The following is a 25,550-nucleotide window of genomic DNA, read 5'->3' on the forward strand; positions in this document are numbered from 1 at the left end:
TGACATAAGAGCCAATATAGACCAACTGTGCCACCAGAACATCCTTCACATTGTGGCCAGCTCCACAACTGGATTCCATTTGCTGAGCAGCACAAAGAAGCTGCACAGAACCCAAGAACAGTATTTTTTATTAAATTGTCCTTATGTCCTTTGCTGCCGATTTGGGCATTTATTTATTTATTTATTTAAATTACGGTAGCCCTGAGGGGCCAGTTGAGAATACAGCCCCATTGTGCTAGTCAGTGGCTGTTTCTGCCCTGAACAGCTTAAAATCTAAATAGATAGTACCAGTATTGCTAACCCCCACATTCAGAAATCATGAGTCAGATCCCCCAAAGTTGTGAGAGTGACTAAAAAATAATTTGATTATTGATAACCCCCCCCACACACACACACATTAACTGCTTTTTATTTGCACTTGGTCACATTTTCAAGGGTTTCTCTGCAACCATGAAGGCTTGACACTTTTTTTAAAAATAAGAGCTGAGATTATCAGGCAATCTCCAGCTACCAGCAGCTGGGACTTTAAGAAAACCAGTACATGTAAAGAGATGCATTAAAACTCTGAGAACTGGCAACACTGCAAGAGAGAGACAGGGTGGGGAAATGGCCACAACGCACAAGCAGGGTAAACAATGTGATGGTTTTGAAAAGCCACATCAGTGCCATGTGGTTTGAGGGGTTTTTGGAGGCTCTTGGAGGTTTTTAATTTGGTGGGGTGGGGTTTTGTTAGGAGAGGATGAGGTAACCAGAGAGAAGAAAGGAAAGGGGACAGAAGGGAAGGGAAGAGCAGGGGAAAGAAGGGAGGGCAGCTGGAGAGTGAGTCTGAGGAGAAGAGAAGGTGAGGGAAGGGGCTTGAATACAGCCTTCAAAGCCAGTCACAGAGCGGAGCCTACAATATGGAGAGACTGAGCTTTATGGTCTCCATTGTACCTGCCGTTATAGCTTCAGCCAAAATAATCTCTCACCAAGATGATGTCACATCAGTCACCCACTTTTGCTGTCTGTCTGCAGGGACTTAAACCCTGTGCTTGGGCAACAGGGAATTCTTGGTGCGGGGTCCGAGGACCCTGTCTTCGGACTTCAGTCTCTTGAGATCCAGCAGAGGCTGACTCTGGCAGCATTTAGGACCTGGTTGAAATAAGGATTTTTATGTTTTATATGGGTCAACTGCTTGGTGGGTAACTTCTCAGTAGGTATGGGCAATAACAGTGGTATGTTTTGTGGTCAGTTGATGACAAATAGACACTAACTGATTTGATTTTTTTCTAAGGACTTGAAGATGTTGGCCCGGTGGATAAAATAGAAATTACTAAACCCCAAGTAATCACGTTCAGTTTATTCAGGCAGCAAACAGCCAACCTGATTGCTAACTGGTATGTGGTTATTCACTTGCCACTGGGCTAACTTCTTGGGTCCTTGCAGGTACCTTATGGTTTGGCTTCCAGCCCACCTCTTCTTAATTTAAATTAAATCACTGGCTTCACTCACCCTTCAATTTTATTTGCACTTTATCAAGATGTGGATCAGATGGATACCCTGGAAGAAATCATGAGCAGAGTGCAATCGGTCACTGTTAATATTCAGGAGAATCAAAGCCACTTTAACAAATACAGCTACTTATGGATGGATGATAAATCTGAATTTATGAAGCGGTTCTTGTTCTGTGAAAGATTTCTTAATACCGAGGAGCTGGAATTGTATGCAGAATATGAGCTTCAGAAATGCTTGCCCAAGTTAGCACACTTTAAAGAACAAGTATTTTAGTTTTTGTGATTTGTTGTATTTCTCTTTCTTGTGCCGATAGAACAGCTATGAAATCATTACATTATTTTGTAGATTAAATTAAAAATGCTAATTATATTTTTTCTTTAACATCAATATTTATATAAGGAAGTTAGTGAATTTGAAAATCAGACTTTCAATGGCTGGTTCCTGGTTGATATTAAGCCTTTAGAAATATCTTGGATGAATATTATTAAAAATGGAGTTGGATATTTAAGGAACATCTACTCAACCATGTAACTCCAAGGTAAGCTACTCTGCATTCTCTTAACTGGCTTTGTTGGAAATTTGATCCTTTGGCCAAAGAAGGGAGAGGAAGACTGGAAGCAAAAAAACAGTGTGACCCCAGCTCTGTCATAGACTTGGTATATGACCCGAGGCAAGGGACATAACTTCTTTGTGCTTGAGTTTCCTCATGTTTAAAACATGAATAGTGAGATTTACCTACTTCACCGAAGTTACTTCTTATTTATTTTTTATTCTCATGGCGTTTTAGCTTGCCACAAGTACTGTGGATTTCTAATGCTTCTGCCATTTGCCTATTATGTGTTTATGGCTGAAGTAATACTTAAGAGGCAGAGCCATGCTGGTGAAGGAGCGGGGGTTCACCACCTAAGCAGCAGCGGATGGAAGCGTGCTGGCTAGGAACAACAAGAATACAAATCCTCATAAAGGCATAATGAATACTTTGAGTAACACAGAGAAAAGAAGTAAGAGCTGACCCTGGCTACACTTTTAAAAGGTATAACTTGCATTCTCCCCAGCTTAATCATCCTGTACAGGGAGTGGACCCTGATATGTCACATCCCCTGTCTAGATGCCTTTCTGGATCATTCAACACAACTGGCAGTGCTAACTAGCCCCTTCGTCCTCCACTGGAGGACTTGGAGCTAGCCCCTGGCTGCCACCTGAGCAGGTGCACTGGGAGAAGAAAAAAGGGGAGGCAGGGCCAGATGGTACCACATCTTGCCCATTGAGAGAGCTTCAGTCATGCATGGGAAATCCAGTTCTCATCTTGTAAAAACTTAACACAATGCTTCTACATTTGATTTGATTGCATTTACTTGTTCATTAATATAATTGATGTGTGTGGCTTGCCTTAAGTTTTCACAGGCTCCATGCTAATTAACTGTTGACACTTTCTCACATTATATATCATTAGTGTTACTGAGCTAGAGAAATTCATTCATGAAACTGAAAAAGGTTTAGCTAACACAGTGAAAGGAGGAGGCTACCCCATTCCGGCTGAAATACTGGGGCATCTGATGGCTATACAGGATTGGCAGTCCATATTACAACATTTTCAAACCTTTAAAATCAACTGCTGAGCTACTCAGAACCTATGGGCAGCAGCTACTGAAACAGATCTATACAGAAGTGGAGGTAAGGACGCTGTGTAACACACACAACACTTTTTGTCATACTTGTTCAGAACTTTTTGTTGTTTTCTACCATTGTTAGCCTAATTCTGAGAGAGATTAAACTTGGATCTGTTTTTTTAAAAATCAAACAATGGATCATAGGTCAAAAACTGCAGTCCTTTGTCACAATCTGTGCAAAACTCCCCCTTACTTCAGTGGGTTGGTATGTATGGGGGAGAGGGGGAAGATTCACTCCAGTGAGGATTTCCAGGATTTTGCCCTATGTTCTTTAACTTCCTTCATCCTTTTAACAGTGACCTGCTTTCCAATAGTGTTATCAGTGTATTCCAAGGCTAAAGTTCAATGAAAAGGTCTGTGGGTGGGTAGGTGGCGTGGGATAGCTATCCAAAACAGTTATAAATTAATGGTTCACTAACGAATGAATGTATCTGTTTAAAGGTGCTGTGCTTGTATTATTAACAACGCCTCAAGTTACAGAAAGGATTTTGAAAATGTAATGTGTTTTCAACCATTTATGCTTTTTGTTTCCCTTCTGCATTTCACTCTGCTGGAATAATTAAACTAGACTAGGTAGTTCATGAATACATAGATTTGAAGGCTAGAAAGGGACCATTAGATCATCTGACCTCCAGTATATCATAGCCCATAGGCTTTCACCCTGTTATCCCTGTATTGAGACCATTCATTTTCAAGTTCTAGCTCTCATGTAGTCAGACAGTACTATTGCGTCTCCATTTCCAGGGTTGCAGGAGAAATTTTACATTAAAAAGCCATTGGAATTTTTTCGTAAAAGCTGTAGGACACTGCAGCCTCTATTGGTTGGGTGGGTGCATGGTCAGTAGAGTCAAAGCTCTGCCCCCCAACGCATCAGCAAGCACAGCTAAGTCTTCGCAAAGTTTGCTGCAGCTATAGTGCTGGTGCAGATTAGTTTCCTCTCTGGAGCTAAGGGGGAACCAGGAGTCCCAATCTGGTCAGCTCCTGGGGCAGCACAACTACACAGAGCCCCTTACTCGGAGATTGTAAAATGATGCTCTTGGCCTTAGTGGCCATGCTGTGAACAGGGTGGGAATCTCTTCACTGTCGGGGCTGGGAGGAAGGAATTCTTCCCCCCATGACTCCCTCAGTCATTAAAGGCAGCGGAACTACTCTGAAATCCCTCTAGCTATCATGGTAGCCCTGGTATCTGGTGTGCACAGACTGTAAAATCCATAGTGGATCTACTTAGCCACCTGCCCTGCCAACAACCTCTCGTACACTGTGGAGCATCAGGAAAGAACAATTCACAGCTAACACTTTTGGACAGACCAAGGCTGCCGTGTTTGACTGTGAACTTCCCAAAGTTTAGAAATGTTTGGCTTTGGGGTCATTTCTAGTAAAAACCCAGGGACTGAGAGAGACCCAAATCCAGACACTAGACTAGAAAGAATAGGATATCCCACCAAGATCTGGAGGTGACAACTTGATATGACCCATAATGTTGTTGCTTTTAATTAAATGAATTTCATCACCCTTTTGGAGTTTATTTCTGTTTTTATTTCCACCAATAAGATGATCTTATTGTCAGCCTCAAGAGCCTCATCCAAAGCCCATTTCAGTCAATAAGAGTCTTTCCACTGACTTCAGTGGACTTTGAATCAGGCTTCTAATCAGTTAGAATAAAACCACCACAACAAATAGATTATTGTGTTTTATGGAATTGTATTTATTCATGTAATAATAATCACTAGAGCTGGTAGGGAAATTTAGATTTAAAACAATTTTGATTGAAAAAAGAAAAGAGATGTATCTAGCTTTTTGTCCCCCCCACCACATGTTCTGATTACCTCTAATTACTCTAAGTAATGCACTGAAATTATTACATGTAACAATAGTGTATTCAGTATAAAGTCATATTTCACATGTGCTGAAGAGTTTTAAAGTTCAGTATCTTAATTGTTCTCTAGTATGTTTATCAAAATAACAAAATCAGTTATTTCAAACTGAACACAAACTTTTGTGATATTTATGTAAAAAAACTGAAGGAATTTTTGAGTTGCAAAAATGTAGAGAAATACTTGAAAAATTTAATTTCCATTTTTGTGTTTATATTTAGGTTTTAGTTAAATCTTGATAAATAGGGAAAACATTTAAAAGTTCCAAGGCTAAGAAGTTGTGTGTTAATTTCATCTCAATGTTAATTTTTATGCTAAGACACCTAGAACTCAATTTCAAAGGGGTTTCAACTGTGCCGTGGTTTTTGCAATGGGAAGTTTTCTGTGCAGAACTGTTGGATTGGGCCCTGATCTTGCAAAGACGAAGTTTTGCAGGATCAGGGCACTACTTGTTTGTATATGCAAATTGAGTAAGTTATCTCATTTGCATGAATAAATATCTGTTTGAACATGCACACATGCAGAAACTGTGCTTAAATGGTCTGATTTTATGTGTGCTAATTGGAAGGCCGCTATTGAAAAGGTGGGCCATAGTGTGTAATATAGGGGTTTGTTAAAAAAGTTTTGTGTACCAAAAGTTATATCAGTGTGAATGTCATGATTATAATATTAGATTGGGTGTTTTACAAGTTAGAACATTCTCTGTGAAACTGGAACCTTGCTTTCATCCTCATTTTTCAAAAGATCTGTGCATGAAACGTTTTTTGTGTTTTTTTTCCCCCACTCCCTCTAGGCACAATTTCCAGGAAATTTGTTGATCTGCTGGGTATGAGAGACCTTTCAAACTGATTGCTTTACTTTTCAATTCTAATCTTTCAGGCAGTCTAAATACTTGTTGGAAAACATGGTTTTACTATGGAAATGTGTTCTTTAATGTGCAATTTATAGACAGATTTCTTTGTGTCCTTATTTATGGATGTATTGTCAATGGATTGCTTGTGTTTATTAAGCTTGTAGCCCAGGTAAATGTCAAACCTTGCATCAAATAAGAAGCAGAAACTCATTTTTTAGCAATACAACTCTGGAAAGGCAATGTTGTCTAGTTACAGTAAAGAGCTGGTAGTATGGGGTTCAAGCCAAGGTTGCTCTCAAGAGCATTGTCTGTGCTACCAAAAAAAAACCCCCAACAAAACACAACAAATTGCTTTTGTGTAGCTGCCTTTAACCTGCAGGGGTTGACCATATGTAATAGTGCTAAACATGTCTCATCCTTGGGTACACTTACAGCTTATCTATGTTCAGCATTACTTCAGCTGCACCTGTTTGCTGACACCTGTTGTCTGCAACAGGTATTTTCTGTAGTGAAGATAAGTTTTGGGGATCTGTGGAACTCAGGCAAGTTATGTGACCTCTTTGGGCTAGAAGAAAAATTGAGAACAAGCAAAATCGTTGCTGAAATACAGCTGAGTTTCTGGATATGGGAGGGCCAAATTCTGAAAGCACTTCCTATTGGATGTAGTGCTTACTACTGGGAGTTCATGGGAAGTACAGTAACATCCGATACCAAGTGTTTGTAGGTTTGAGCTCTAAAGTATATAAACCAAATAAGTAAAAATCTGTTAGTCTTTAAAACCAACCTAATTAATATTGTGTTGTTGCAAAATTGATGTGTTTGGTACTGCTGAAGTTTATTTTCAAAATTAAAATACATAATCATATTCTAACTAGAAAATCCAGAATATTGTAAATATACTTCATTTTTGCCATAATTATGTTTTGGAAATTACCATGAGTAATGAGTCCATGGTTGGTACTAAATAAGAAGTTGAAGAGTGAATGATCCAAAGTCAGCTAGAAAAAAGAAAAGGGGTTGGGGAGTGTGTGTGTGTATGTGCATGTGTGTGTGTGTTTCTGTGAGGGGAGGGTTATTTGAGGTACAAACTGACAAACAATATCTGTTTGTAATGTGGTTAGGAATTACCTCAAAAGTGGAAGCACCTTAAAAAAGATTGCCTTCACTGTAAAGCATGAAGTGGTACCTCTGCAGTCCAATGAAGTATCTGTTATCAGAAGAAAATGTGTACTTTTTTGAGGTGAGATCAGTTCTGTGCTCTGAACCAAATGATTTTTCGTTTTTTGTTCTGATAACAAGCTGGTGGTAAGCTTCACTGAACTGAGAAATTGTAAACTCTTAGAAAAGGCTGTCTAAAGATAACAATTCAGTGTTTCTTGGTAATGTATTCTGGATGAATCTGATAATTTAAAGCCCACTTCACCAAAATGGGAGTGACGCTTGCGTCCTCTTTATCTTCAATTATGTCTAATCTGTTTCTAATTCAAACGTGGTGCTGCTGTTGTCAGATCAAATATAGATTTTAAATGTTTTATGCTTCTCCACTGGGAATGTTTTAAATGTATGCGGGCTGTCTGTCAGGGCTGTACAGGCTGAATCTAATAAAATTTTAGGTAAATTTAAAGGAAATAAAAGTGTACTTAAAAATGAAATGATTCATGGTTCATGAGATGGAACATATTTAATGAATGGCAGCTAAGGAAAAGTTATGGGATAGTCTCCATGGATCACCTACTTAACCTCTAAGGAGCCCTACTTCAGTAAATACATTGTATCTTTCATGTTAAACAGCGTGAGTTTAGCAATAGATTTAAACATGAAAAGTCCTATTTAGGTTTTGCATATGGATAAGGTAAAAATATCTATTGCTTTTATAAATTACTGTGACTCTTCCATCACTGTAAACAGTCTGGAAAACATAGTTGCAGCCTGCAGTCAGTATACAGCATACATTAACATTTATTGATGTATATAGCTCATTCTTTCAAGCACCCAAGTGCTTTATAGTGTAACAATAAATAATATGGCACAGAAATGGGCTTATCATTTAAAAACAGATCTTTTTAAACAAAGAGATTTACTCAAGTATATGTGACCAGGAAGGTCTGTCCCCAAGACATCCTTAAAGACATTGCAAAACTGGAGGTTGAGTTGAAAAGTCTTCAGGAAACTTGCAGACATTTTTGAAGTAAGCGTGCCAGAATATAAACAGCTGAAACAATCCATGCCGATGTCATTCTATTGAAGTCTGTGTGGGACATGGTGGTTTTTGTACAGGTAAGGCCACATCTCTGCAGTTGTGTTCAGAATGGGAAACACAGGCACTAATCTTAATTCTTTCTTCCTGCTTCACTTAACAAAAGAGGAGAGAGAACTTCATGATATGAGTTGTGGTTTGATTTAGTTGGAATTAGGGGCCCTTTAGACCATTTTCTTAAGAATTAATAAACAAACCCTTAAAAATTAATCCCATTTTATTTCTATTTAGTGCCATGTGGTCACTGCATGTTTTTTAAGACCATTTTTCTCATTTGAATAATGGTATATTTTTGAATGAATATGTAATAAAAAATGATTAAAAACAGATGCTGGAGAAAAAAATCAATATGCTGTTTGATGATCTGTTTTGTACCTGACGTTTAGAAAAAGTGGGATTCTGTACGTCTCGGTAATGAACATTCAGGAAGGAATTAAAAGAGAAGTTTTTATTTCCTTCTGTCTTTGCTTCACGTGTCTGTACTGAGTATGTACACACATAATAATTAAATGGAAGAATAAGGGGATCTGCCTTTAGGGCAAAGTCCTCACATAGTCTGATACAATTATCACCTTGCTTGTTCTTGCTATGGTGAGATGCAGGCATAGCTGTGTGGAGAAAGAATGTGCAGTGACTGACTTCAGCTTCCAGCATCTCTTCTTCATTTTCATGAAGACTCAAAGATGCTGACTCCTAAAAACTGATCTCTCAGGGTAGCAATAGTAATGTTATGAGGGAGACTCTGGATGTGTTTGTCTGTTTGTCAAACTGTCTAGAGTGGCTCATGACTGAGTGCGCCTACCTCAGGGCAGACTGTCAAAGAATGGGGCACAAACTGGTTGTACATTCTATAATTAGATTTCACCAACCCAGTAACAAATGTGAACTCCTAAATTACTCTAACAGCCTTAACACAGTGTCCCCTGGGGCACTCTGGTCTATCTTGCCACACTGGAAAGCTTGTCTCTGTGATAAATGGTACCTTGCACCAAAAATCACAATAATATTCAGGTTACTCCAGTCACTTACCCTAGGTCAACTGTACTTCAGATCTCAAACCAAAGACAACGTTTGTGCCAATCATATAATAATCTAAAGATTTATTAACTAGGAAAAATAAATGAGTTATATACAAGGTTAAAGCAGATCAACATACACACAAATTAGTAGGGCCCTACCAAATTCATGGCCATGAAAAATGCATCACAGACCGTGAAATCAGGTCTTTTGTGTGCTTTCAGCCTATACTATACAGATTTCATGGGGGAGACCAGAGTTTCTCAAATTGGGGGTCCTGACCCAAAAGGGAGTTGTAGGGGGGTCGCAAGGTTATTTTAGGGGGGATCACGGTATTGCCATTCTTTCTTCTGAGCTGCCTTTGGAGCTGGGTGGCCAGAGAGTGGTGACTGTTGGCCAGGCACCCAGTTCTGAAGCCAGAGCCCCATCAGCAGCAGCGCAGAAGTAAGGGTGGCAGTACCGTACCATACTATGACGCCCTTATTTCTGCACTGCTGCCTTCAGAGCTGGGCATACGGAGAGTGGCAGCTGCTGACAGAACTGCAGATGTAAGGGTGGCAATACCATACCATGACACCCTTACTTCTGCACTGCTGCTGGCAGTGACTGCTTTCAGAGCTGGACTCCGGGCCAACAGCCGCTGCTGTCCGGCCATCCAGCTCTGAAGGCAGCGCTGCCACCAGCAGCAGAGCAGAAATAAGGGTAGCAGCCATGTTTACTCTAATTTTTTATATCCATGTGTGGAATGAATTTTGTTATGTGCACCCATATGGGGTGATGTGTGGCAAGGGTGGAGCCGAGTGGTTCAGAGTGTGGGAGGGGGCTCAGGGCTGATGCAGCGGGTGGCGGGGTGAGGGCTCTGGCTGAGGATGCGGGCTCTGGGGTGGGGCTGGGATCGAGGGGTTTGGGTGCGGGGGGCCGCTCAGGGCTGGGGCAGAGGGTTGGGGCGTGGGGGGGGGAAGGGCTCCAGCTGGGGGTGCGGGCTCTGGGGTGGGGCCGGAGATAAGGGGTTTGGGTTGCAGGCTTCCCTGGAGATGCACAGGGGAGAGAGGACACCCCTGAGCCCTCTCTCACCATAGCAGCCTGGGGCTGGGGGAGAGGTGCCTTTTCCCATCTGTGGCAGCTCCAGGCAGGGCCGCCCAGAGCGGGGAGCAAGAGGGGCAATTTGCCCCGGGCCCTACAGGGGCCCCCATGAGAGTTTTTGGGGCCCCTGGAGCGGGGTCCTTCACTCGCTCCGGGGCCCCGGAGAGTCTTCCGCTCCGGGTCTTTGGCGGTGATTCGGCGGTGGGGGCCCCCTGCCGTGGGTCTTCGGGGCACTTCGGCGGCGGGTCCCGGAGCGGAAGGACCCCTCCCTGCCGCCGAATTACCGCTGAAGCGGGGCCCCCCTGACGCTGAGGACCCCAGGCCCCCTGAATCCTCTGGGCAGCCCTGGCTCCAGGGTTGGGGCTGGGGAGAGGGGCCTCTCGTTGCCTGCGCGGTCCTTGATAGCTTGCTGTACGGTAACATAGCTTAGTGGGAACTTAGGGTAGCAGTACCACAACCTCTTCTACAATAACCTTGCAACCCCCTCCCCAGCCCCTACAATTACAACACCCTGAAATTTCAGACTGGAATAACTGAAAGCATGACATTTGTGATCAAAATGGGCTGTAGATTTGGTAGGGCTCTACAAATGAGTTACAGCCTTAGGTTTCAAAAGATAATAGAAACTTCTGTAATAAGCAAACTCCGTATGTTCTGTAGGGCTAACCCAAGCTAAACAGCTGGGGACCCCATACTTATGCTTAGACATCTTTGCCCCTCAGTCTTCATGCAGCCCAGGGATAACAATTTATCCTTAGCAGGCATTTTTATTCCCTTTCCCCAGTGTTCAAGCTGTAATGGGACAGGGGCTTGTGCACGTATCCTCTTCAGGGGTGTGGGAGAAGCAATCAGCAGAGTCTTTTGTCAGCAATGGCTTGGCTGATGTCTGTAGACCTTTTTTTTTTTTTTTTGTAGGGGAGGCGATAATACCTCTTGTGGAAAACTAGTATTTCACACGTGGTAGTGGTTCTCCCCTGACTGTGGGAGATTTACAGTCTTAGTGAATGTTTTTATAGTTACAGAGCAAACATTTAAACATTGCCTTATAACATGGGCTACAGATGTTGTAAGTAGGCTTAATACATGCAGCATCCTAAAAGCATTTCATAAAGTTAAAATACACTCTTATAACGTTTAATATCTATTTTAACAATACTAACACTTGGGTGAGCCAGACTGGTTTCCAGCTGTGCATTTGTCACTGTTCAGTAAGGCCTGGAGACTTGGCATGAGCTGGCACCGGGTCTGCCAGCGTCACACTGTTCCTTTTCTCTAATTGTTTTATTCTTTCTGACAAGAGAGGGAATGCTGAATAGGAAAAAAGGCTGCCTCACGTAGAAGCAGCTACTACTTAAGGAGCCTGATCCTTCAGCCACAGGATACAACTAACTGCCTTTTGAATTCAGTGGGAATGACTCATACCCTGTGATTGGAGAATAGGACCCAGATGACTACATAGTGGTGTGATGGGGTCCAGACAGAAAAGAACCATATTGGTGAGCTTCATTGAGCTGGTTTGGATTATACTGGCCCTAGCCCTCCCAAGGTTGTGCTCTATCTAGTCCTATATAGCTTGGTTGTGGTATGGGGCTTTCCCTCAAACTATATCAGCCTTAACCGTAGAAGAGCTGCTACTCTGCTAGATGGGCCATGCAAGGGCCAGGGCAGTAACTCAGGGTACGTCCCTACTACCCGCCTGGATCAACGGGTAGCGATCGACTTCTCGGAGTTCGATATATCGCGTCTCATCTAGACGTGATATATCGAACTCCGAACGCGCTCCCGTCGACTCCGGAACTCCACCACCGCGAACGGCGGTGGCGGAGTCGACGGGGGAGCCACGGACATCGATCCCGCGCCGTCAGGATGGGTAAGTAGTTCGAACTAAGGTAGTTCAACTTCAGCTACGCTATTCGCGTAGCTGAAGTTGCGTACCTTAGTTCGACCCCCCCCCCCAGTGTAGACCAGGCCTCAGAGGAGTACAGGGATATGCCTGGACTGCACATTTCCCCAAATAGAAGAGGTTAGAGTAGGTCATAGCCCTGCTCCCTCTCTCCCAGCACATGTGCCAGTGAAGCAAGCCTGTGGTGTGGGCTGCATCATCTGGAAGGACTGTGCAACTTGTGCAATTTGTCTGTGCAGGAGGGGAGTGGCATGAGCCCTAATCCTTCCTTGAACTCCCTGTGAAATGGTGCGTGCCTAATCTGGCCTGTGCTGGTCTAATCCAAAATATCTAAACAGTTTAGAGATGGATCCAAACCAGACCTGGGCTCTTTACATCCCCAAACCATGGGACAGTTCAGATCCAGATCTGAACTCTCTGGCTTGGTGCTCTTCCTGCAACAACCCACGTTACAGCTTATCCTCTTCTCAAAAAAGCTAGATACATGCACCTGGCTGAATTCTGCAGAGATTAATAACCTCTGCAATCCCACTAATTTCCAGGGATAATTTTTTGAAAGGACTCTAAGGCTGTGCTGTTACTAAGTAAAACATCTGTTCTTAACTCAAATGAGCTCAGTTGAGGTAAAAATCCCAGTAGACACATGGCAGTTTGTGGTTTTCACATGTTAGCAGGCCGAGTTAAAGATTAAGCTTCCGCCATAATCTTTAGTGCCACCTGCTAACTCATGTGAAAACTACAATTTGCCTTGTCTTTTCTAGGATAGTTAACTTAGCTAACTTGAATTAAGAACACACCTTTTTCCTAGTTAAGACGAGTCTAAATGTGCTTGTATCGTTATTGAACACTATCATTTCTATACTGATGATAGAATCCAAAACCTGTTTGCACCCCATATGCACACACAGTGAAGGTTTTATGAATGTATAGTTTATATGTACATTTATTTGTATGCACCAGTGATAGTGAGCAAAAATTGCCCATGCAAAGCTGTGCATGTGCAAATTCTACAGCCTAAAATAAGTGGTTTTGTAAGTAAAACCCAAGAAATGAAATAACATAAATGAAACCTGAAGAAAAACTTTTTGTATAATTCTTGACATAAAATAGCAGTTGTTGTTTCTATCATAAATAGTCTTTCAAGATGTAATGCTCTCTGACATCTATGATTCAAGGCCAGGCAAACTGAAAGTTTTGCACTTTCTCTACCTGCAGACACACATTTTGGCCCATCTAATTTCTCCTCCTCTTTGGAACACAGGATTTGCTGTTTAGGAATACACCATTGGTCCAACTTCAGTGTTCTGTGTCCAGCAATTAAGCCTACAGCTGGTGCTTCACAGAAAGACAAAAATTAAAACACTTACCCACCTGCATAATGTACCAAGAATAGATTTGGTTTCATGAATAGAAGAAGAGCAAGAATGTATTCAAAGCCAGTTAAACTCTTGTTTCCATAATAACTTTTTGCCCTACATGTCTCGTCTAATTCAAATAGCTCTTAAAAACTCACCTCTGCAGCTCTACCTGCAAAAATTAGTCTAATTACAAGAAACCCTTTGGTCCACCAAGACATATGTACAATATGCTTAAACAGAGTAACTGTGTGTTCACACTTCCATAATCTGTTTCCTTCTTCCTACTCCTCCTTACTGGCATATGCTATAGCTTAATTTATCTGTCATGTTTATCAATTAGATTGGAGGGCAGGGACCTCTCTACTCTGTTTTCTCTGAAGTTACCTAGCACTCTTCTGGGCACTATAAAATAATCGTCTAATAGAATGTTTGGCTACTATAATAGTTTTCCAGCAAAAGTAATACAGCATTTTGACTGTGATCAAACTTTATATATTTGCATTAGAAAATACTCCAAAATCGGTGAATTGCATAGGCCTAGTCTTCACAATCTCCCCCACCCTCCATTATCTTTATGCATTACTGATCTCCACCGGAAGTTAGGGAACATGTAGAGTGTGAAAAGGGATGAGGGTTGGTACATAAAGTATTATTCCTTGTTCAGAGAAGCAACGTGTACCTGAATGTGTTCCATATCTTGTGCCATTTTCACCTATGAGGCTAGGCTGCTCTTCATATGGGGATTTTGCTTTCTCTAGGATTATCTGCTTTGTGCTGCTCACTCACAATATCAAGCCAAGGGGCATTGTTGAGTGGGGCACTGACACTCTCCATTGAATCTGATTGAAACAGGCTTCAGTCTTGCTACAGTGACGCCAACTTAAAGTGTATGACCTGGTAAGACCACACATAACATTGAGCTGCTAGCTTTTTCCAGCTGGGAGCAATAATGTTGATCGAACAAACTGGTCCATGAAGATAATATTACTACCACTAATAATACTTAGCTCATTTGTATGGCACTTTTCATCTGGAGATTTCAAAACAATTTACAAAGAATGGGGTCGTTATCCCAATATTACAGATAGGGTGGGAGCACAGAGATAGGTGTCTTGCTCCTATAGGCCAGTAGGCCAATGGCAGGGCTAGGGTATAAAAGACTAGACAAGGTTAAGTCTAATGGATGTGTGATTAGCACATAAATAATCAGGTTTGATTCCTAAGTGTGTAGTCTCACTCCTTGAGTTGACAGGAACTGGGAATATTATGGAGGCATTGGAATAACTAGTAAGTATGGAGCACTGGATATATAGAGGATTCTGGACATACTGTATACCAGATGTATAAGGCAGCATGAAGCAATTAAGCAGGTGAACATTTTTTCTAAGGCAATATATTGTTTGGCAAGTTAGCCATTTCAAGTGGCCGAGGTAAAGTACTGTCAAAATACAAGATACTAAAAACAGTGATACGGGTGAAGAGGGAACTTGGAAATATGCAGTTCAGGTTTTATTCAAATATATTGGACCTTTGGACTTAATTCTGAACTAGTCTTAGAAGCAATTATGGATGATTCCATCTGTGAACTGTACACTATTACGAATGAAGAGTTCAAACTTGGTTTAACTTATCTTGCAAAATAAGCACTACTAGTTCATTATCGTAACCCTGGTTCAAATGAAAATGCAGTAGTGGTGTCTGCATTAGCAGCATCTGCATGAATAAGCAATGAAGAGCATTGAGAAGAAAAAGCTTCATACAGTACTGTATGCTCTTTTGGTGTCATACTGCCTGGCTGATTTTGAGCCTTTTTGGTACTTGATAGTGAGTGATTTTATCATTGCAATGGTATTCCCAGGCACTGCTAGAGTTTGGGGCATGTCATTTTCTCCATTTTGAACCACTGTATATGGCTGTAAATAGTGCTGAGGGCTGTAAAGTGTCAGGGAGGAAGCAAACTATTTTGAACAATTTCTTGAGAACCAGTGTAATCGCTCTGAAATTAGAGAAGTTCAAAAACCAAACCCACGTTGTTATGGAATCGGACTGATGATGTTTCCCACTGGGGCTGGCTTTCTTAATGTGTCTGTTGAAGTTGTTAGGCTCTCTTGTTTTCCTCCGTGTCCTGTAACATGCATTCTTCTAGCCAGGGGAGATGACGCTTTGAAACTCACCAACACCACAGGAGGAATAACCTTTGCAGCACTCCAATTCTGAAGGGCAAGAACTATGAAATCTGGGATTGGCCATGTCGGAGCAGAGCCCTGTAGATCTCTGTAGTGTACTGCTAGGTCACTGACCTGGCTCCCAACTTTGCATTTATCCTCGGTTAGGAGAGACCCTGTCAGTGACTCCGAGGAACCTCCTTTTCTCCTGCTTTACACCTTCAGCAATCAAGGCCATACACCATCCCCTGGATATCCAGCAATGGAAAAAACTGATTCCAGTGCCCATCACCACTGCTCTGTAATAAGGTAGAGTTGCTGTTGTAGAGTAACACCAAACAGACCCTTTCCTGCTTCCCACCTCCTGATGAAACAGCATTCTGCAGGCATAGGGAGCAAGAGATCTTCCTGACTTTTGGGGAGGGGCAAACCAAACTGGTTCATACCTCAGTCCTTTCTTAAAACTGAGCCCAAATCTTTTTTTAAGCTTGGTTCTCAAATTTTGATTGTTTTCTATAACATTCACGTATCATCATAACCCTATTGCTGTTCTGGCAGCAGAAAGTGAGAATTGCAGCCTCCATATACCCAAGCTGTTAAAACTCATTGGTTTTGGTTTGTGTAGATTTGCACCTCTTGATTTTTACTTTGAGTTTTAAATTCAAACTGCTTCTTAATTGCAAAGCAAAATTCAGCCCGAGCCTCAAACTTTCAGGAAGAATCTCCAAATGCAAACCACCAATTTACATGTGGTTTCACCCAAAGTCATAAATCAGTTAAGACTCACTTAAAACTTGGCCCAGGTTGGCCAGCAGTAACTATGGCTCTAGACAGTAATCCTGGATTGGAACACACTGACTGAGCCCTGCTGGGAGGAGGCAACCAGGACACCGTCAAAAGATTTTTAGATTAGCATCTGACGCTGTGCGTTCTTATCTGACCCAAGCCTCCAAACATTTTGCAGCTTGCCCATTATGAGCCATAACTATACCCTTGATTGTTGTTGTTATAAAACCAAAAAAACAGTAGCTTCCCAGCTGGCATGTAAATTGGCATCGCTCCCTGGAGGCTGTTGGCAGTAGCAGCGGATGTGGCCCTTATTGTGCAAGTGCTAAGCTGTGATGTTGATAAAGAATGTTTCTGAAGAAACCATTATAGTCAATCATGTCAAGAATCCACACAAGGAGCGCTTAAGGAGGCCTTGATAAAATGGAGAGCATCAGCTCTAAGCCTGGAATCGTTATGGTCTATTGTGTTAATAATCTGCATGCTAAGAAGTAAAATTCCTAGGCCATGACAAAACAGATAAAGATTCAGAGCCATTATGGCCTATTATGTCAATAAGACATTTGTTTGAGTCCCTAAGTATTTATTTGCATTATACTGTAGATTGCAATGGACCCTGAGGAGCTGTTATACTCTCTTGTGTGGTTTGAATCTTAAGAAGTCCTTTTGGTACACATTGATAGGTAGATTTTCTATGGTATTGTCTACAAAGGGGAAATTGACTGGCATAGCTATTCCAGAAAAACTATTACACTATAATTCCACATAATTTAGCTATTCCAGAATAATATCCTGGTGTGGATTTTATTCTGGAATAATTACCCCAATTCTAGAGTAGAGTAATTATGCTGGAATAAAGTCACTTTTCTTTTTGAATAGTGTCCACCTGGGGAATTATTCCAGAATAGCTATAGTGGAACATTAATTCTGGAAGAGCTATGATGGTCAATTTCCCCATGTAGACAAGCCGTTAGATGTTTCTAGCAAGAGCTTTCCTTTTTGTCAGAGTGTGGTTAAATAAGAAAATCCATGAAAATAACTAAACCCTACATTTAATTAGATTAACGTTTAATCTTAAACAAGGAAATCAGAGTTGAGAGAACATCCATAATTCGCCTTAGATCCCTCTATTTCAGGCTTCTCCAAACTGGGTGATACAAGAGCATTGTACTGAACGTGCGGTAGTAAGTAGGCACAGTGTAGTGTGAACTGAGTATTAACCCCTTATTGTCAGCTATGTAGATGTGTCAAACTTTTACCTTAATTTTTTTTTAAAGCTTTAAAGCTATTGGGCCAAATTCAGCCTCAATATGAATGGAATAACTTTTTTGACCACCATGGACTTACGCTTGCTTACATCCAGGGCTGGCTCCAGGCTTTTTGCCTCCCCAAGCGGTGGGGGAGAAAAAAAAAAAGCTGCGATCGGCGATACTTCGGCGGCAGCTCCACCGTGCCGCTTTCTTCTTCGGCGACATTTCCGCGGCAGGTTCTTCGCTCTGAGAGGGACCGAGGGACCCACTGCTGAATTGCCACCAAAGAGCCCGAAGTGCTGCCCCTTCCCCTTGGCCGCCCCAAGCACCTGCTTGCTGGGCTGGTGCCTGGGGCCGGCCCTCAGGGCCGGGCAACTATTTAGGCGACCTAGGCGGTCGCCTAGGGTGCTAGGATTTGGGGTCGCCATTTTCTTCGGCAGCGACTGCGACGGCTGGATCTTCAGCTGCCCCGGTCGCCACTGGCATTTAGGGGGCACCTCAAGGCATTTAGGGGGCTGCCGCAAGGGGGGCGCCTCAGAGCGGAGGGAGGGAACTGCCGTGGGGGTGGGGTGGGGACTCCTCAGGGCGTGGGGGGAGGGCACAAGATGGAAGTTTCGCCTAGGGCGTGAAACATCCTTGCACCAGCTCTGCCGGCCCTGCTTACATTAGTGTTGAAATTTGGTTCATTCTCTTCTGAAATGTAGGCAGTGTTCTCTTTCTATAACACACAGAATATTCTAGCACACAGAATCAAGAATATAAATCCTCAAATTATATTTCAGCATGATTAGGTTTTAAATTTTAAAAACTATTTTGTTGCATTTGCTCATTATATGTATTTGTACAGAAACCTGCTGAAGAGTTGGAAACCCTGTGTTCATCTTCAGCTGCCGCAGTCTATGTTTATAGCCAATAGTGTGTTGTGGTGCTGTTTGTTTATTTTTATTTTTTACACAAGTATTAAAGACTGGATGAAAACTCCATGGAAACAAATACATGTGGAGCAAATGGATAGATAGCTAAGAAGATTTGCAAAGGGGGTCATTTCCCCAATTACTATATTGTGTTACTACTTGAAATAATCTCTCGCATTGTGAGGGCCCTATTTTGTACCAGTAGCTAGCTCAACAGTGGTCCTTAAGGGGGAATTTTTGAAAGCAGTTAAGAAATTTAGGAGTAAGAGTCCCAATGACTTTCCACGAGATTTGTGATTCTAAAACCATTAGGTACTTTTGAAAATCTCATATTTTGTACAGCTTATCAGGAATACTACACAGACATCATAGCAGACAAGCTCCAAGATACATATGCTAGCTCCACAAGAGCAAAACATGGGAACCTTGCAAAATTCTGTATACCAATTCCTTGGGGCACATTGAGGGAATAAAATATCATTAGTTTTTTCATTATACTGGTAAGTGCAAATGAATAGAATATGTCTAGTGTGGTTTTACATGTTTTGGTTTGCAAGGGATGTCATGAATGAAGACACCAAGTTAGCTCTTCGGCTGCACAGAGTGGAAGATGAAGTAAAAATACTGTGGATGAAGCAGTGAAAGAAATGGTTATAGAGGACATAGCTGTAGTCAGTGTTGTACAATAATAATTCACTTATGAAAAGGTAGATGACAAACTGAGCCTCTCTGATGTTTCAGGTTTTAGAGTTGTAGCCATGTTAGTCTGTATCAGCAAAAACAACGAGGAGTACTTGTGGCAAATTTGTTAGTCTCTAAGGTGCCACAAGTACTCCTCGTTGTTTCTGATGTTTCACAGGCTTTTGTGGAGATTAATCTGATCTAGTGTGTCATGGACATGTCATATGAACAGTATTGTAGCACAGGCACTCCTTTGGTGTAAACTGATGAAAACCTCAAAGGAATTTTTGCTGAAATAATTAATTTTAAGCAAATAGCACAATGTTCATAGAAAAATCTCTCTATCTTAGGTACTCATTGCCATAACATCTAGGCACCTCAAAATCTTTAATGTATTTATCCTCACAATAGCACTGTGATGTAGGGAGATACTATTATCCTCATTTTACAGATGTTGAACTGGGACACAGAGACTAAGTGACTAATCCAGGGATCGGCAACCTTTGGCACACAGCTCACCAAGGAAAGCACCCTGGTGGGCCGGGCTGGTTTGTTTGCCTGCCACATCTGCAGGTTTGGCTGATCGCGGCTCCCACTGTCCACTGTCCCAGGCAATTGGGGGTGGCAGGAAGCGGCGCAAGCTGAGGGATGTGCCAAAGGTTACTTATCCCTGGACTAACCCAAAGTCACACAGCATGTGGCTGACCAGGAAATTGAACCTGGGTCTCCTAAGTCCTAGGTAGGGTTCCTAACCACTGGACAATCCTTCCTCTGAAAACAAGTGCTGAATTTGAAATCATAAGTATTTTAGCTCCAAGTGTTACTCATCCAATCAAGGAACAGTCTCATAGCATTTGATCTTTTTGCACAATCAAAATATTTGAATTTAAAATATTGAATATTTGCCAAGGAACTTCTCCTGAAAAAAGTACAGAGCAAGAGATTTCTGTAGAAGTTAATAAGTGAATAATTTCAAATCATGTAAATCCACCTGAGAAAAATGTGGTCAATTTGGAGAGCATTCACAAAATGTGTCGTGTTTTTGAATTATTTGCAAAGCTTGCATAGAGCTCCATGCACAGTGCAGGAAGGAAGGAATGCCTGTTTCTGATTTTAAATTCTGACTTTTGTGCATGCTTTGTCATATCATTTAACTTCACTCTACTTCAGTTTCCCCATTTGCAAAATGGGGTTAATAATTACCTACTTCCCAGGGCTGTTGAATGGATTCGTTCATTATTTAATTGCTTGTAAAGTGCTTTGAAGATGTATAGAACTGTAAGGTAATGAGAATTCTTCACAATTTTATAATATCATCTATCTGAAGAACTCAAAATGTGTTATAAACATTGTGGTCACACAGAAAGTTTGTGGCAGAGACAAAGAAGAATCAAGACTTCCTGACTGCTAGACTAGTTTGTGTGCCATAATAACAATCCCCCCTCTTGAGGTGTTATTACTAATAAGAAACAATAACTGGCCCTATCTTGCCTTATGCACATGTGTTTATGACTTATGCTTTGTAAGAAATCCTTAGCAGACTATTTGGAGGGCAAGAGATCAGCTTTCCAAGATTGTATTTTGTGTCTGCAGTGGATTTAGTGGAAATAGTTTCTGAAGGAACTGATCCATCGCAGGCAAACTTTTCGTTCTTCATTATTTTGTTCTTCTATTGCTATTGGTGTCCACATGAAAATTATTCTAGCTGCAATTTTTTAATGCATATCAACAGATTACCAGACATTTGCTGAAGCTTTTTGACACTGTTGGTGACCTTAAATTTGATGAGAATGTGGAAATACAAATGGCAGTGGGAATGTACAGTACAAAAGAGGAGTTTGTACACTTTTCAAAGGCCTGGGTCTGCAAAGGGCAGGTAAGATAATTGGGTAGTGTACTACTCGCTTAGTATTATTGTGACACATAATGCAGTGAAGCAAATTATTTTAGAAAATGAAAGGGCTCCATCCAGACTTCATTCTGCTGCTTCTAGGGGGAGAAACCACAGAAGGAAGGGTGAATAAACCTGCCTGGCCAGGGTAGTTGGAGCCTGTCTGCCACCTGCCCTGAGGGTTACTAAACCATTTAGCAGTGAGGAAGAATTTACGAGAAAGGGGATGTCTTCTGGTCTTCCTGCCCTTTGCTAATTAGACAGGGCATGGTAAAAAAAAGTGTTCTTGAGTGCTTTTCCTTCCCCCTGTTTCTGAGGGTTGAGCTGCACCTCACGCTAAATAACCAAAGGTTATTGCATTATATTTCACAATAATACTAAGCGAGTAGTATGCCAAAGGTTACTTAATTCTAATTATCACATAATTAGAACAGATTCAGTTACTTTGGTGTATGGAGACTTATGTCTAAATAAGAGCACAGATGTGCAGACTTGCACTGAAATAACTAAATCAGTTTAGGAAGCCAACTTAGTTTGATCGGCACAAGTGCACAAGCCTTGAATGGTTTAATCACCCCAAGGCAACTGGAACATTTAAGAGTCTGATCTGCATACTAAAGTATTGAGAGCAGAAGTTGGGGCTGGGCTGGTTCTATCTATATCTAAAAAATAACAAAACATTTCTCCATCAGCAAAGGGGGTTTCACCAAAAATTTCTGCAGGAAAATATTGATTTTTTTGGCTGAAATTTCTGTCGGGAAAATCAAACATTTCATTTTGGGTCGACATTAATCTCTGCCTAAGCCACTGTGCCTAATGGGGGTTGTTGTTTCTTCTGCTCCCCATTCTTCCCTATGGGCCCCCCTTCCTGGTTGGACTATATTTCCCACAATGCACTGTGCTCTCTTCCTGTGGTTGAATGGCTGTGATACATCATGGGAGTTCCAACCACAGAGACATAACAGTGAATCATCAGAGATGTAGGCTAGCCAGTGAACAAGGTCGATAAGAAAGAGTCGGGGCACGAGAGACCTGAAACTACAGTTCTCATAAGGCACAGCAGCAGCTCAGGCAGATGCAGAGATTAATGTCAATCTGAAACTAAATGTTTTGACTTTTCTGATGTTGAAATTTTTGGAACTTTCTGTTTTATAATTTTTTTAATCTATCCATCTCTCCATCCCACCATCCTCTATCTATCTTTTTGGTCCCCTTTCAGAATGAAATCAGATGAAATATTAGAATTTCCTGTGAGATGAAAATTCCATTTGTTAATCAGCCCTAATTCGGGGTGTGAAAAGAGAACGAGAACTTAAAAGTAAGAAGGTAGACCTGACCCTGTTCTTTCCCTGATGAAAGGGTATTATTTTATTTGGGAGATGCTGATCCTTGATTCCTTCTAACTTCCTTTCTTCCCTATTTCCTCTCCCCCCTAGTGCTCTCAATTGATCTTCAGGCTCAATTTAAGAGATTCCAAGGGGAAACCAACCAAGGTCCTACCCTCATTTGCCTCCTGTGCTTTCATACCTGTCTCAGCAAGATCAATCACATTGAAATCTCTCAGGCTTTTAGCTAAATATGTGCAGTTAAAAGAAAAAGTGAAAAGGCTGAATTTTACATTTTCCCACTGTTTTTGTTTTTCACAGCAAATGGTTAATTTTATGTTTACATTGAAATCCCCACTGGCTGAGAAAATAATACAGCCTTATCCGTTAGTAACTGTAGGTGAGTCAGCTACAGTGTCAGCTTTCCCAGGCTGTTCAACTAGTGATTTTGACCTTGATGTGAATGGATCACTCACTCGAGTGATGAGAGTTAATTTAGTCTTCATAATAGCCCAGAGTTCAACCTTTTCAGAGCAGAGATTGTTTCAGTGAAGCCAAATTATATGCAATCGTTGAGTAATATGAACAGTGATCCACTGCTGTTGCCTTTGGATACAGTCCACCAAAATCATTTTCTTAATAATGGTAGGGATTATAAGGAGCTGAACTTGGTACTATACATTGTAAAGTGTGTGAGATGTATCCACATGTGCAGAAAGGGTAAGGGAAAATTAAACTGAAGAAATATGTCTTTTGGTTAGTTCTGTGGACATTCCTCTCCCTTGTGGGATGGGTTGCCAAGGTGTAGCTTGAGCTCCTGTGAAAATTCTGACTCTCATATTCATGAGCCCCCCTATAGCTTCATTGTAAACCAAAGGAATGTAGTTGCTGTTGGATATTGTAGAGGAAGAAATCATCTCTCAGCTATCTAGGGCTAATTCCACCATGGGTTTTGAATATCAGGACTGTAAGTTTCTGGACTTGTAAGTCAACGGGAGGTTTTACAGAGTGAGTGGATTTATTCCTAAACTTCAAGCCTAGAAGTCACAAATGGACAGTTATAGCCAGGACTGTGTCTAGTAGGGTTGGATGCAATCTTCTGGCCAGTCACAGATGGAAATGAGCATTGTGTCTATTTGGGCCGGATGCCTTGTTTTCTGCTGGAAAATAGACTTGAAGAGGTGTCCAGAAAAAGACAGACGCTTAGAACATGATAAATCACACCTCTAGCATGTTAAGGAAAACCAGCATTCTGCCTAACAGAAATGTTGTTGTTTGAGGCATTTGGAAGAAACAGTGTACAAAATCATGAAAGGTGTGGGCATACCATGGATTTATGTAGTGGCATGATATTTTCTGTCTTATTTTCTATCCCTTTCTTAATGATTCCTAACATTCTGTTAGCTTTTGTAACTGCTGTTGCATATTGAGCAGATGTAGCACCATATGAAGACAAGCCATGAAACTAGTGGGTGTTTGATTATCCTGCCTAAGTGGCTTTGATGGGCAGTCAGATCTAGTGGGCTGCTGATGTTGGAATTACCTTTGAGCTTCTTGAAGAGGGAGTTTGAAACTGCTCTGAAAGATTACAGTCCCAAACAGATGTGTGAAAGTGATATGCAAGTATAGAAAGTAAGATTATTAATAGTAATTTGACACTGTCCCCCATAGTATCTGAAGGCTTTACAAGGTTTAAGTTGAAACTTTCACAATCTTAGTTAGGAGGACATATGCCCTGATGATAGACATCCTGTGCTGATCTGATTCCTTGGAATAAATTAGAGCAGACTGAAGATTGCTCTAGTCTATGCCATCTACCCATAGCCCTCAGGAGTTACAAAAGGCAGGGATTTCTGGGGAATAGGGGTGTCTGAGCCATACCCTCTGTCCCCAGGCCACATCCCTTACAGCAGCAGGTGGAGTGGGGAGTGTCACAGGAGGTGTGGTGGGTCTACACAACCCTGAGATTCCCTTATACAAAGCAAATCCTCCAGTGGCCAGATCAACCTGCTTTTCACCATTCATCTGGCACAAAGCAGACTTACTGTTAGAGAATCAGGGCAAAACGTAATTTTTTTATGGCAGCTGTGACAAAAATAATTCATATTAATTTCCAAAATAGTAATATTACTGTACATATGCTATGTGTTAGATGTTAAACACCTAATAACTTAACCACATGGCACACTGATGATGTAATAGTGCAAATGAAACTGAAAACCAGTGTTCATTTTGAAATGGAGTAATGGCCACTAGCTACAAAGTGTATTTTTGTTACTAAAGAAGCAAATTAAAATGGTAAGAAAACAATACCATTATTAGTTTGCAAAAGTTATTTGCTTTGATTAAAGACACCAATAAATGCGTCTTGATACCAGAACGGTTCCATTTAGCACTTGACATATAATAGGTTTTCTTTCCCCTCACAGTGAAATATCTCCATTGAAATGTAATTATTTTGCAGATTGCTCAACTGAATGCCCTTATAGACATGCTGTTAGGGAACTCACTCCGGTGATCGTCACAGCATCATGATAATATGCACAATTGATATACATGCTAGGGATGTTGTACCCAAGCTTAGAGTAAAGAAGGTAATTTGTTGCACAGCAATTACCTTAATGCATTTTTAAAAGCATAAAATAAAGAATACTTTCATTTGTTGTAAAGGTACTCTGGATGCTTATATATGGCAATGACGGAATATTTTGATTCAATCAATTTTATCCTTTTTTTTGCTTCAGTTAGATAATTACATTTACCAGTTAAAAATGCCATTTTAAATATATATAGATATTTTGTCCAAATGTTTAAAGATGTCTTTAAAAATGTATGCTGTAATGTGACAGCAGGGTTCTCATTAATCTAGCTCCAATTACTATCTGTTAATAATTAGTATAAACACGTACATTTATTAGAAAGCTTGAAAGTTTAAAAGCGTATGGAAGATAATACAGCAGTTGTGTTACATTTTCAGACTCCATTTCACTTTTGGCCAGGTTGATCCTTAGTGTTTTCCCATTTCTCCT

General features: G+C 41.2%; 1 pseudogene; it reads left to right on the forward strand.

Annotated features, from left to right (window-relative positions):
* The first annotated feature begins 1,530 nt into the window (after window positions 1–1,530).
* LOC120374531 overlaps window positions 1,531–25,550 on the forward strand; it is a 202,284-nt pseudogene continuing 178,264 nt past the window's right edge.

This window comes from Mauremys reevesii, linkage group 11 (assembly GCF_016161935.1).
Source record: "Mauremys reevesii isolate NIE-2019 linkage group 11, ASM1616193v1, whole genome shotgun sequence".
Lineage (NCBI taxonomy): Eukaryota > Metazoa > Chordata > Testudines > Geoemydidae > Mauremys > Mauremys reevesii.